This window comes from Salmo salar, chromosome 13 (genome assembly GCF_965601325.2).
Source record: "Salmo salar chromosome 13, fSalSal1, whole genome shotgun sequence".
NCBI classification, from domain to species: Eukaryota; Metazoa; Chordata; class Actinopteri; order Salmoniformes; family Salmonidae; genus Salmo; species Salmo salar.
In genome coordinates, this window is record NC_138303.1 from 66,488,131 (window position 1) to 66,503,496 (window position 15,366).

Below are 15,366 nucleotides of genomic sequence, written 5' to 3' on the forward strand. Positions count from 1 at the left end.
ACAAAAACGCATGTCAAAAATGTTATAAAATGATTAGCATTTTAATGGGGGAAATAAGTATTTGACCCCTCTGCAAAACATGACTTAGTACTTGGTGGAAAAAACCTTGTTGGCAATCACAGAGGTAAGACGTTTCTTGTAGTTGGCCACCAAGTTTGCACACATCTCAGGAGGGATTTTGTCCCACTCCTCTTCGCAGATCTTCTCCAAGTCATTAAGGTTTCGAGGCTGACGTTTGGCAACTCGAACCTTCAGCTCTCTCCACAGATTTTCTATGGGATTAAGGTCTGGAGACTGGCTAGGCCACTCCAGGACCTTAATGTGCTTCTTTTTGAGCCACTCCTTTGTTGCCTTGGCCGTGTGTTTTGGATCATTGTCATGCTGGAATACCCATCCACGACCCATTTTCAATGCCCTGGCTGAGGGAAGGATGTTCTCACCCAAGATTTGACGGTACATGGCCCCGTCCACCGAAGTTGTCCTGTCCCCTTAGCAGAAAAACACCCCCAAAGCATAATGTTTCCACCTCCATGTTTGACGGTGGAGATTGTGTTCTTGGGGTCATAGGCAGCATTCCTCCTCCTCCAAACACGGCGAGTTGAGTTGATGTCAAAGAGCTCCATTTTGGTCTCATCTGACCACAACACTTTCACCAGTTGTCCTCTGAGTCATTCAGATGTTCATTGGCAAACTTCAGACGGGCATGTATATGTATTCTTGAGCAGGGGGACCTTGCGGGCGCTGCAGGATTTCAGTCCTTCACGGCATAGTGTGTTACCAATTGTTTTCTTGGTGACTATGGTCCCAGCTGCCTTGAGATCATTGACAAGATCCTCCCGTGTAGTTCTGGGCTGATTCCTCACCATTCTCATGATCATTGCAACTCCACGAGGTGAGATCTTGCATGGAGCCCCAGGCCGAGGGATATTGACAGTTCTTTTGTGTTTCTTCCATTTGCGAATAATCACACCAAATGTTGTCACCTTCTCACCAAGCTGCTTGGCGATGGTCTTGTAGCCCATTCCAGCCTTGTGTAGGTCTACAATCTTGTCCCTGACATCCTTGGAGAGTTCTTTGGTCTTGGCCATGGTGGAGAGTTTGGAATCTGCTTGATTGATTGCTTCTGTGGACAGGTGTCTTTTTTACAGGTAACAAGCTGCGTTTAGGAGCACTCCCTTTAAGAGTGTGCTCCTAATCTCAGCTCGTTACCTGTATAAAAGACACCTGGGAGCCAGAAATCTTTCTGATTGAGAGCGGGTCAAATACTTATTTCTCTCATTAAAATGCAAATCAATTTATAACATTTCTGACATGCGTTTTTCTGGATATTTTTGTTGTTATTCTGTCTCTCACTGTTCAAATAAACCTACCATTAAAATTATAGACTGATCCTTTCTTTGTCAGTGGGCAAACGTACAAAATCAGCAGGGGATAAAATACTTTCCCCCCCCACTGTATCTCTATTGGAATGCCGTCGAGGCCATAAAAACTCATCATAAAATGAGGTTGGAAGAACTTGATTAGAATATTTGCATACAAATATTTATTAATTCAAAACCTATTTTCTGTATGTTATTTTTCGTTTATATGCTTGTGAAAAACTTGCGTCTAGAATGTTCAGTGCTTCAGTAGTATATTTTTCAACATCATTGATGTGTAATTTTAGTTTTTCTATTTCTGTAGTAAGTCAAATTGACTCCCTTGACAGAAACCATTATTATATATATTTTTTTATGAAAACTGACTTGAGTAGCCTCCAAAGGCACATTTTAGGCATCCCATATGATAAGTGGGACCGCTGAACCTGTATTGTGCAGGAAAAAACCTGTTACGAATTCCAAGTATATTTTGCAAGGTCCGGGTTTTTAAGCCTCCAAATATCAGTCAATTCCAGCGTGTCCATAATATTAGAAATCTCTTTGAGTGCCAGAGGGTGATAATTGGTAGTATAATTGCCTTTACAATCTATTGATGTACTTAATACTGTGTTGTAGTACCCTACCATTATAGTATAATTATTTGTATCTTGGAGACTAATTCGATTATTGTAAATATTTTCAAAGAAGTTTGTATCATCATTATTATGAGCCACATCTGTTTATCATCAAGTAGTATATTCAAGGCAATCCATCTTCCTTGAAGATCTATTTTAACCGATTGCACCTCAAGATCTACAGTTGAAGTCGGAGGTTTACATACACCTTAGCCAACTACATTTAAACTCAGTTATTCACAATTCCTGACATTTAATCCTTGTAAAAATTCCCTGTCTTAGGTTAGTTAGGATCACCACTTTATTTTAAGAATGTAAAATGTCAGAATAATAGTAGAGCTTTTATTTCTTTCATCACATTCCAAGTGGGTCAGAAGTTTACATACACTCAATTAGTATTTGGTAGCATTGCCTTTAAATTGTTTAACTTGGGTCAAACATTTCAGGTAGCCTTTCACAAGCTTCCCACAATAAGTTGGGTGAATTCTGGCCCATTCCTCCTGACAGAGCTGGTGTAACTGAGTCAGATTTCTAGGCCTCCTTGCTCGCACACGCTTTTTCTCTTCTGTCCACAAAAGTTCTATAGGGTTGAGTTCAGGGCTTTGTGATGGCCACTCCAATACCTTGACTTTGTTGTCCTTAAGCCATTTTGCCACAACTTTGGAAGTATGCTTGGGGTCATTGTCCATTTGGAAGACCCATTTGCGACCAAGCTTTAACTTCTTGACTGATGTCTTGAGATGTTGCTTCAATATATCCACATAGTTTTTCTCCCTCATGCCATCTATTTTGTGAAGTGCACCAGTCCCTCCTGCAGCAAAGCACCCCCCCAACATGATGCTGCCACCCCCGTTCTTCACAGTTGGGATGGTGTTCTTTGGCTTGCAAGCCTCCCCCATTTTCCTCCAAACATAACGATGGTCATTATGGCCAAATAGTTATATTTTTGTTTCATCAGACCAGAGGACATTTCTCCAAAAAGTACGATCTTTGTCCCCATGTGCAGTTGCAAAACGAAGTCTGGCTTTTTATGGCGGTTTTGGAGCATTGGCTTCTTCCTTGCTGAGCGGCCTTTCAGGTTATGACGATATAGGACTCGTTTTACTGTGGATATAGATACTTTTGTACCTGTTTCCTCCAGCATCTTCACAGTGTCCTTTGCTGATGTTCTGGGATTGATTTGCACTTTTCACACCAAAGTACGTTCATCTCTAGGAGACAGAATGCGTCTCCTTCCTGAGCGGTATGACGGCTGCGTGGTCCCATGGTGTTTATACTTGTGTACTATTGTTTGTTCTGATGAACGTGGTACCTTCAGGCATTTGAAAATTGCTCCCAAGGATGAACCAGACTGGTGGAGGTCTACAATTTTTTTTCTGAGTTCTTGGCTGATTTCTTTTGATTTTCCCATGATGTCAAGCAAAGAGACACTGAGTTTGAAGGTAGGCCTTGAAATACATCCACAGGTACACCTCCAATTGACTTGAATGATGCCAATTAGACTATCAGAAGCTTCTAAAGCCATGACATCATTTTCTGGAATTTTCCAAGCTGTTTAAAGGCACAGTCAACATAGTGTATGTAAACTTCTGACCCACTGGAATTGTGATACAGTGAATTATAAGTTAAATAATCTGTCTGTAAACAATTGTTGGACAAATTAACCGACTTGCCAAAACTATAGTTTGTTAACAAGACATTTGTGGAGTGGTTGAAAAACGAGTTTAATGACTCCAACCTAAGTGTATGTAAACCTCCGACTTCAACTGTAGGTAATTTTTCAGTAGGATCATGACACCTTTTGAATTCCTATGCCCATGACAGAAATATATTTTACCATCCATCTCTTTTCCCTGGCCACTTCACCCAGATCTGATTTCTGACAAACCACAGAGAAATCAGTATGCCAAGTTACATATTCTACTGATATGGAGGATGTTTTAGTGTAATTTTTACATAAAGGATTGTTCTACATGACTTTTACCCATCTTATGAGAGATTCTCCAAAGTTGTAAAAATCCCAGCACAGTTTTTTTAGGATAAAAAAAGAAACGAAATGGAGCTAAGCACAGGTAAATCCTAGAGGAAACCCTGGTTCAGTCTGCTTTCCAAAATACACTGGGAGACAATCACCAGGACCATAACCAAAAACACAAGGCCAAATATACACTGAAGTTGTTAACCAAGACGACATTGAATATTCCTGAGTGGCCTAGTTACAGTTTTGACTTAAAATGGCTTGAAATTCAATGACAAGACTTGAAAATGGCTGTCTAGCAATGATCAACAACCAACTTGACAGAGCTTGAATAATTTTTGAGACTTACCCAGAAAGACTCACAGCTGTAATTTCTGCCAAAGGTGTTTCTAACATGTATTGAGGGGTGTGAATATTTATGTTCATTTGATATTTCTGTATTTCATTTTCAATAATTTGCTAATGTTTTTTTATGTTTTCACTTTGTCATTATAGAGTATTGTGTGTAGATGGGTGAGCGAAAACATCTATTTAATCCATTTTGAATTCAGGCTATAACACAAAAAATGGAGGCCTTTGCTTCAGGCCAGCACTAACACACCTATTTTAAAATAATCAATTAATAATGGTCTTGAGTTGGCTAGACTACAATTAGTTTAAATCAGGTGTTTTTGTAGGGTAATACACTTCTGTCTCATTAAGGTCAATGTCAAAGGTATTCAATTCCACAGACTTGTGTGACGCATTTATTTTTGGCGGGGGCTGGAACAACCTGCATACCCTGTAGTTCTCCAGGACTGGAGCTGGAGACCCCTGCTTTATGCTCTATCTTTCCACTCTGAAACATCTTCACTTTGCTATGTTATCACAATAAGAAGAAATACGATAGACAAATCCTTGGCAATAGGGGTGTGTCAACTTCTCTGCAAGGGAATGGACCATAGACGGATTAAACTGAAACTTAATACAAGCCTGCCCTCTAACTGTGTGTATTTGTAATTCCACAACTGAAACATTTGATACTGTGACAGCAACTCTAGGGGAAATATTTTCTGTGGTTTTTACTGTAAATAGAAGTCAATGGACATGTTCATCTAAATACTGATGAGTTGAGTTATGACATTAATAGGCGTCCCACCAGCGGGACACCTGTCGACAACTTCCGGTGAAATTGAAGGGTGCGCAATTCAAATAAATAATCATAAAAATGTGGGATATTAAACATTTAGGTACATACAAGTGTCTTATATCGGTTAAAAGCTGAGTCTTGTTCATCTAACTGAATTGTCCGATTTACAATAGGCTTTACAGCGAAAGCATGACATGCGATTGTTTGTGGACGGCACCCCACATCAAAATATCTTTCAACCAGCACAGGCTTCATAAAATCACAAATAGCAATTAAATATTCACTTACTTCTTTGAAAATCTTCCTCTGATTTGTCATCCAAAGGGTCCCAGCTACAACATGTACTGTCGTTTTGTTAGATAAAATCCTTCTTTATATCCCAAAGAGTCTGTTTAGTTGGCACCATCGATTTGAGTAATCCACTCGTTGAACATGCAGAGAAAGGAATCCAAAAAGCTACCTCTAAACTTTGTTAAAACAAGTCAAAATATGTTTATATTTAATCTTCAGGTACCCTAAAATGTAATTAAACTATAATATTTCATACGGAAATAAGTATGTTCAATAGGAAAGCAAAATTAGCAGCTGCGCGTCCTCTTCGTCGCGCATGCACAGACTGATTTCCAACTCTGACTCCCAGTACTAAAACTCCAAATTCTTCCTCGTTTGGGAAGAAACAAGCCTGAAACCTTGAACAAAGACTGTTGACACTAGTGGAAGCCATAGTAATTGCAATCTGGGACCTGGATTTGGATATGACCCTATTCGTTCAATTGGAAGAGCATGGGCTCTCAACAACAAAAAAATCTGGCAGTTTTTTCTTTGGATTTTCTCCTACCATATCAATTGTGTTACAGTCTCATACATTATTTTAACGTTTCTACAAACTTCAAAGTGTTTTCTATCCAATGGTACCAATTATATGCATATCCTGGCTTCTGGGCCTGAGTAACAGGCAGTTTACTATGGGTACGTCAGTCAGACAACTTCTCTGCAAGGGAATGGACCATAGATGGATTAAACTGAAACTGAAAACAAGCCTGCCCTCTAAATGTGTGTATTTGTAATTCCACGACTGAAACATTTGATACTGTGACAGCAACTCTTAGGGGAAGTATTTTCAGTGGTTTTTACTGTATATAGATGTCAACGGACATGTTCAGCTAAATACTGATGAGTTGAGTTATGACATTAACATCTTCATTTAATAAAAATACAATTAACATGGGAAAATTAACTGAGAATAGAAGAGAATTGCAAACTGCTAAATGTAATTCTCAACATTGACCAATTTTGACAATTACCATTTCAGTAGAGTGAGTTGTAAAATAATAAATTGAACAGAACTCAATAATTAGGTACTAGATAAGGGTAATGCTGCTAATCGTGTCCATGTTAAGGGAACAGGGTAAGCTCTTCCAGGCCTCTGGCCATCTGCTCCTCAACCTTGATCTTGATTTTCTCAGCCACAAGGTTAGAGGCGTCCATCTGGGCCCTCTGGGCCTCATTGCTCAGCATCTCACCAGAGGAGGCTGGTGGGAGGAGCTATAGGAAGACTGGCTCATTGTAATGGCTAAAAATGGAATAAATGGAACCGAGTCAAACGTGGTTTCCATATGTTTGATACTCTTCCAATTATTCCATTCCAGCCATTACAATGAGCCCATCCTCATATAGCTCCTCACACCAGCCTCCTCTGATCTCCACCAAGGTTTTCAGGCCCAGCGGCTGGGCATCATCCGCCGGCTGGTTGTTGAAGCGGTCACGCTACTGCATGGGCAGTACAAGCTAGGTTTCATCAATTTGGTGACAGATTTTCATGTGGATATTCTAAAATCTGCATAAAACAATATGCGCATTTTCCCAAAAGAGATGTGTTTCCATCAAACAGACTTATTGAGGATAAAAGCCTGTGTGTGATGACATAGTGCACATAAAAATGACTTTTGCAGTTAAATTTCCATGTATCGAATAAAAAAAGTTATTGAGTTTCCAACTAATTTTCAACTGATGGTATTGTCAGGAAAAACTGTTGCGTTATATAGAAAATGTGCCCACTGGTCTTGGCATGTGCACTGTAACCATCTTGCAGATACAGTGCTACCTAGATGATGAGATTATTATGGATATGGATCATGTCACTAGAATAAGACCCTCAATATTTATTTTAAAATATCATCAAGCTCATCACCCTGCACTTCCATCTGTAGCCTAATAAACTGCATGCTTTACTGAGTCGTAGTGGGAGGACCACACAGCATATCATCACGTGACCCCAAGTTATGATCGATATGATGGTTATTGTAAGAGACATTTTGTATATGTAAAATCAAATTTATAGAAGATTTTGGTTGATTTGTTATTGAATAGAAATCTATGGAAACTATTTATGGTTTATGTTTATATAGAAATTGCTTTTTTTATTGCTATTGTGACACCTGGTGGACACCTTTTGGGTTTACCTGTAGGACTGCATTTAATGGGTTATGGGTAAAAATGGTGTTAGATACTTTTGGTTATGTAGTGTATGTGGACACGTGCTCGTAGGACATCTCATTCCAAAATCATGGGCATGAATATGGAGTTGGTTCCCCCTTTGCTGCTTTAACAGCACTCTTCTGGGAAGGCTTTCCGCTAGATGTTGGAACATTGCTGCGGGGTCTTGCTTCCATTCAGCCGCAAGAGCATTAGTGAGGTCGGGCATTGATGTTGGGCGATTAGGCCTGGCTCGCTGTCGGCGTTCTAATTCTTCCCAAAAGTGTTCGGTGGGGTTGAGGTCAGGGTTCTCCAGTCAGGCCAGTTAAGTTCTCGACAAAGCATTTCTGTATTATGGACCTCGCTTTGTGCACGGGGGCATTGTCATGCTGAAACAGGAAAGGGCGTTCCCCAAACTGTTGCCACAAAGTTGGAAGCACGGAATCATCTAGAATGTCATTGTATGCTGTAGCGTTTAGATTTCCCTTCACTGGAACTAAGGGGCATAGCCTGAACTATGAAAAGCAGCCCCAGACCATTATTCCTCCTCCACCTAACTTTACAGTTGGCACTATGCATTCGGGGAGGTAGCGTTCTCCTGGCGTCCGCCAAATCCAGATTCGTCTGTCGGCCTGCCAGACGGTGAAGCTTGATTCATCACTCCAGAGAACGCGTTTCCACTGCTTCAGAGTCCAATGGCAGCGAGCTTTACACCACTCTAGCCAACGCTTGGCATTTCACATGGAGATCTTAGGCTTGTGTGTGGCTGCTCGGCCATGGAAACCCATTTCATGAAGCTCCCAACGAACAGTTCTTGTGCTGACGTTGCTTCTAAAGGCAGTTTGGAACTCAGTAATGAGTGTTGCAACCGAGGACAAATTATTTTTACTCACTGCGCACTTTAGCACTCAGCGGTCCTGTTCTGTGAGCTTGTGTGGCCTACCACTTCGCGGCTGAGCGTTGTTGCTCCTAGATGTTTCCACTTCACAATAACAGCACTTACAGTTGACCGGGGCAGCTCTAGCAGGGCAGAAATTTGATGAACTGACTTGTTGGAAAGGTGGCATTCTATGACGGTGCCACATTGAAAGTCACTGAGCAGTATGGCCATTTTACTGCCAATGTTTGTCTATGGTGATTACATGGCTGTTTGCTTGATTTTATACACCTGTCAGCAACGTGTATGGCTGAAATAGCCTAATCCACTAATTTCAAGGTTTGTCCACATACCTTTGTATATATAGTGTAGGTGTAAGAAGTGGTGTATTCATTACGCTGATTCTGTTGCAAAACATTTAGTCTGTTGCACAATATTTTGCAACAGAATCGGCGTAATGAATACACCCCTGTATAGAAGACAAACAGTTCTCAACCATGTAAATCATTCATATGTGTTTTATTTCAACCCTTTTTAACCTTTGTGTATTTTCCTTTATTTACATTATTACTATCTTGGAACCTGTTAGAACACCTGGACTATATTTAAGCAATAATGCCAGATTGGGTGTGGTATATGGCGAATATACCATGGCTAAGGGCTGTTCTTACGCACGAAGCAACGCGGAGTGCCTGGATACAGCCCTTAGCCATGGTATATTGGCCATATTTGACAACCTCCTGAGGTTCCTTATTGCTATTATAAACTGCTCACCAACATAATTACAAGAGTAAAAATACATGTTTTGTCATACTCATGGTATACGGTCTGATATACCATGGCTTTCAGCCAATCAGCATTCATGGCTCGACCCACCCAGTTTATAATGTTTGCTTTTCCATTTATCAACCTGAAGTTGTGTGACAACCCAGACAATTCTTTGTGAGTAATATATATAATTTAACTGCAACAAATCTCATGTCTCTCAATGGGGAAACATGTTGGAACTAACCCTGTAAAGGCATCTATAGAAGTGGCGTAGTTAAAATGTTTGGACATTGTCATTTCTTGCATAATACATTTTACAGACACAAAAAGATCCTACCATATCGAATTAACAAATTGTCTGTCAACATTTATCAAATTGTACCGGCATTTCCTTTTCCCATTCAGCTTGTCAACACTTTTTACAAAAACAAGTAGTGATGAAGTCACTTTCTTTCACTTTGCGCCATGAGATTTTGACATGCATATCAGTAATGTTAGCTCTCCGTGTACTTTTAAGGGCCAGCCATGCTGCCCTGGTCTGAGCCAATTGTAATGTTCCTAAGTCCCTCTTTGTGGCACCTGACCACACTACAGAACAGTAGTCCAGGTGTGTCAAAACTAGGGCCTGTAGGACCTGCCTTGTTGATAGTGTTGTTAAGAAGGCAGAGCAGAGCTTTATTATGGACAGACTTTTCCCCATCTTAGTTACTGTTGTATCAATATATTTTGACCATGACAGTTTACAATCCAGGGTTACTCCAAGGAGTTTAGTCACCTCAACTTGCTCAATTTCCACATTCATTACAAGATTTAGTTGAAGTTTAGGGTTTAGTGAATGATTTGTCACAAATACAGTGCTTTTAGTTTTAGAAATATCTAGGACTAACTTATTCCTTGCCACCCATTCTGAAACTAACTCCTGCACTTTGTAAAGTGTTGCAGTAATTGCAGTCGCTGTAGTAGCTGACGTGTATAGTGTTGAGTTATCTGCATACATAGACACACTGGCTTTACTCAAAGCTCGACTCCGGGATGCTGGCCTTCTAGGCAGAGTTCCTCTGTCCAGTGTCAGTGTTTTTTTGCCCATCTTAATCTTTTCTTTTTATTGGCCAGTCTGAGATATGGCTTTTTGCAACTCTGCCTAGGACAGCATCCCGGAGTCGCCTCTTCACTGTTGTCGTTGAGACTGGTGTTTTGCGGGTACTATTTAATGAAGCTGCCAGCTGAGGACTTGTGAGGTGTCTGTTTCTCAAACTAGACAGCCTAATGTACTTGTCCTCTTGCTCAGTTGTGCACCAGGGCCTCCCACTCATCTTTCTATTCTGGTTAGAGGCAGTTTGCGCTGTTCTGTGAAGGGAGTAGTACACAGCGTTGTACGAGATCTTCAGTTTCTTGGCATTTTCTCGTATGGAACAGCCTTCATTTCTCAGAACAAGAATATACTGACAAGTTTTAGAAAAAAGGTCTTTGTTTCTGCCAATTTTGAGTTTGTAATCGAACCCAAAAATGCTGAGACTCCAGATAACCAACCAGTCTAAAGAAGGTCAGTTTTATTGATACTTTAATCAGCACTACCGTTTTCAGCTTTGAATAGCTAACACAACGTGCCATTGGAACACTGGAGAGATAGTTGCTGATAATGGGCCTCTATACGCCTATGTAGATATTCCATATAAAATCTGCCGTTTCCAGCTACAATAGTCGTTCCAACATTAACTAGGTCTACACTGTATTTCTGATCAATTTTATGTTATTTTAATGGACCAAAAATGAGCTTTTCTTTCAAAAACAAGGACATTTCTAAGTGACCCCAAACTTTTGAATGGTAGTGTATATTTTTCAATTGTGCTGTGATTTTTTTTACATACATTTTTAACCTTTCTAATCGTATAGTGTCCACAGATTGTGAGCTAAAGATGAAAACCTTTCCTACGAGTATTATTTATTGACTGACTATGGCTTTCCAAATTGCCCAACACTGCTGTTTGTAAGGTTAATTTTAAGTGAATGTTGTGATTTTTTAACCATTCCTGAACTGGTGACCAGAAACAAGCTACATAGGGGCAATACCAGAATAAATGATCTAGGGATTCTTAGGGATGCACGATATATCGGTAAGCATATCGGAATCGGCCAATAAAAATGCCAACATCGGCATGGGCCCAATATCTAGTTTAACGCTGATGTGCAAAACTCATGTCAAAGCTGACATTCATACCTATATAATGTAGGTAGATGACGTAGTGACGCCATGAAAAATACAGTGCTACACGTGCAACACAGCATTCTTAACCTAGCCCACAATGTCTGCTGTGTGGATCTATTTTGAAGTTTCTAAGGAAGATAACAAAAAGGCCATGCAATGTTTGTGCTGCTATTATTTCCGGAGGAGGGGAGAAAGTGAAATCGTTTAATACCACAAATCGAATTACTCATTTGAAAGTGCATCATCCCCAGACGTTCAGCGACCACTTAGAACAAAAGCAGAAAAAAACTAAGCGCTTTCTTCCAACAACTAATAAAGTTCAAGTCGAGCAGTCATTTGAAAGAGTAAAAAAAATTCTGCGAGACAACAGTGACACTGCGCACCGAGGAAGAGAGGCCATGGACAGACAGAGCTGAAACTTCACTGCTTGACATGTATGATGAAATCCTGGTTGAGAATGAAATGACTGAACAAATGAACAACGAAACAGCACAGCAAGTAAGTGAAAGAAGTAGGTTTGGATTATGTTTTACTGGTAATGGGGACATACGAAAATGCCAACAAAATAACTATTTTGTGTGTATGTGTGTGGGTGTGGGGGTGTGTGTGTGTGGCTGGGTGTGTGTACTAAAATGCTTAAAAGGCCGCTCAAATGTTAAATATCGGTTATTGGTATCGTTTTTTGGCAAGGAAAATACCGTATATCGGTATCGGCTAAAAATGTAATATCGTTGCATCCCTAGTAATTCTGTCTCTTCGCAGCAAAATCTACAGAGCTGAGATTGTTATATGCCCCATATATATAGCATTCTGTTGGTGGCAATAATTTTGCATAATAATTTAAAACTTCTTCAGGCTAGGGTTTCTTTTCCCCCACTTCCTGTCTGACTGACGTACCCATAGTAAACTGCCTGTTACTCAGGCCCAGAAGCCAGGATATGAATAGAATTGGTACCCTTGGATAGAAAACACTTTGACGTTTGTAGAAATGTTAAAATAATGTATGAGACTATAACACAATTGATATGGTAGGAGAAAAAAACAGCCAGAATTTTCTTTTTTTGAGAGCCCATGCTCTTCCAATGGAACATGTAGGGTCATATCCAAATCCAGCTCCCAGATTACAATTCCTATGGCTTCCACTAGATGTCAACAGTCTTTGTTCAAGGTTTCAGGCTTGTTTCTTCCCAAACAAGGAAGAATTTTGAGTTTTAGTTCTGGGAGTCAGAGTTGGAAATCAGTCTGTGCGTGCAACGAAGAGGACGCTCACCTGCGAATTTGACTTTTCTATTAAACATTCTTTCCGTATGAAATATAGTTTAATTACATGTTAGCGTACCTGAGGATTGAATATAAACATAGTTTGACTTGTTTTTAACAAAGTTTAGCGGTAGCTTTTTGGATTCCTTTCTCTGCCCGTTGAATGAGTGGATTACTCAAATCGATTGCACCAACTAAACAGACTTTTTGGGGAAAAAAAAGGATTTTATCTAACAAAACGACCATGCATGTTGTAGCTGGGACCCTTTGGATGACAAATCAGAGGAAGATTTTCAAAAAAGTAAGTGAATATTTAATCGCTATTTGTGATTTTATGAAGCCTGTGCTGGTTGAAAGATATTTTGATGTGGGGTGCCATCCTCAAACAATCGCATGGCATGCTTTCGCTGTAAAGCCTATTGTAAATTGGACAATTCAGTTAGATGAACAACACTAAGCTTTTAACCGATATAAGACACTTGTATGTACCTAAATGTTTAATATCCCACATTTTTATGATTATTTATTTGAATTGCGCGCCCTCCAACTTCACCGGAAGTTGTCGACAGTTGTTCCGCTGGTGGGACGCCTAGTCCTAAATTGAAAAGCTCTAAATATTGAATCAAGTGTTATTTTTTTGTACCAGTTCATAAACCATGTGCCATGGAATCGGTACATCAAAAATCTCTTCGCATTTATTTTGCAAACTCTATGGCGCAGCAACATTTTGTCCTCAAATGAAACTGGCATATTTTTCTATTTATGCCAATTACTTTCATCCAATTTCTATCTTTAATATATGGCAGGCAATTTCCCTACCTTGTCCCTTTTCCACTTGCCTCCTCCATTTTTGTGGTAATGCTGCAATCAGTTGCTTGTAAGTTTGGATTGAGAAGATTTTCCCATATATTTTTGATAGCTGCAGATGTGACATAACTCCACCATTTCTATTCATAATATCATTAACAAATGTAATTTTAAAAAATCCATAAAGAATGTTTTTTTACTAATCGGTATATTTGAGTTCAACCATAACATTTTCTGCTGGATAAAACCGAAATCGTAACCAGTTTTGTGTTGCTTGTTTAAGAAAGGGCGATACTTTAAACAAAATGTCACTTTCAATTTGTTGGAAATGAGAAGTTGTAATCTGTATAAAGGCAAAAAGGCAATTTTTTAACAAAGGATAAGCCTTTCTTATTAATGAGTATAACATGTATGACTGAAGCTTTTAGTGAGAGTTTCAAAGGTTTAATATTTAATACGTATATTTATTATATAACTAGGCACGTTTAATTTTGTCTGGCTTAGCGTTCCAAATACAATTAAATATTTTTTGCTCATATGATTTAAAAAACGAGTCGTCTGGAGTAGGCAGCACCATTAGTAAGTAAGTAAACTGTGATAGGAACAAAGAGTTAATCAATGTGATTTTTTTCATAAATAAACAAGTATATACCTCTCCATGGTTGCAGAATCTTATCTATTTTTGCAAACGTTCTATTGAAATGTCTCTTTGTTTTCTAGTCCAACAGGAGTGCATTCCTCAGACCATCCGGTGCATGGACATCCTGTGACAGAATGATACGAGCACAAGCGTCCAGTTGTCGAGACTACAGCAGATCGAGCCGGTGGACGGACAGGTCAGTAACTCATCAAATATGATACAATATTGTGTAAAACATTGAATTTGTAGATGGATCAACATTTTTACTTTATTTCCCCTTTTCCCCATTGTTTAGACATGATGCATCAATTAGACAAAATGCATCATGCAGGGATGATTTCTGTGCTTTGAAAGTTACATATTTTGAAAATCTAATTGCTGACAAGCAAAACATTTTGGGACTATGTCAGCAATGGACTAATGAAATAAAAACCAAAAGATTGTTTTGGGGTGGAATTTTCCTTTAACCACATTACTTTAGCTGGCTGCTTTGAGTGAAACTTTTATGTAATATAACCTATTCTGGGAACCTAGTGTATGAACTATGTGAAATATTTTAGGACCATTGGCTTCCCTGAAAAAAGGTACTGACAGGAGAAGCAATATGAGTCTGTCAGAGGTCATCACGCTGGATGGGAATGGTGATGAAGAAGCAGGTGTCCATTCCAGTGATGTGGAGCGAACCTTGGACCTAGTGCCAGTAAGGATGGTCTTTAGTGAGGAGGTAAGACCCCCCATCCTTAATATAGGAATCCTTCGACTTCACTGCCTCTTCGATGGTAAGGTCCATTGCACAATAGGGACACTTGACCTCCACAACTGCTGTGGTGCCACACCGGACCATCCGATGAGGCACCCAAGATCCCAGACCTTGAGACCCAAAGCCCTGACTCCTGCACATTCATCCCTGTAGTCATTTTGAATGCCTTGATGGCCTCCTCTTTGTTATCTGTGCCCCACTTTACAGACAACACCCCATCCAACGACAGTGATCTGAGGACACTTTTTTAGCAGCAACAGAGTAACGCACGCGGCCCTAACCACTGCTCCATAATTGCTGGCCGTCAACCTCCCTCACCTCATGGTGTGCCAGTTGGGGTTGTTGCACTGTCCAAATGTTGCCTGCCGTATAGCCTCCTGCTGCTCCACCGACGGGGGCATGCCAGCCAGGATGCCTGCATGCCCCAAGTCCCCTTGTTTTTTTTAACAATGTCCGGCACAGACTGTGGCGAA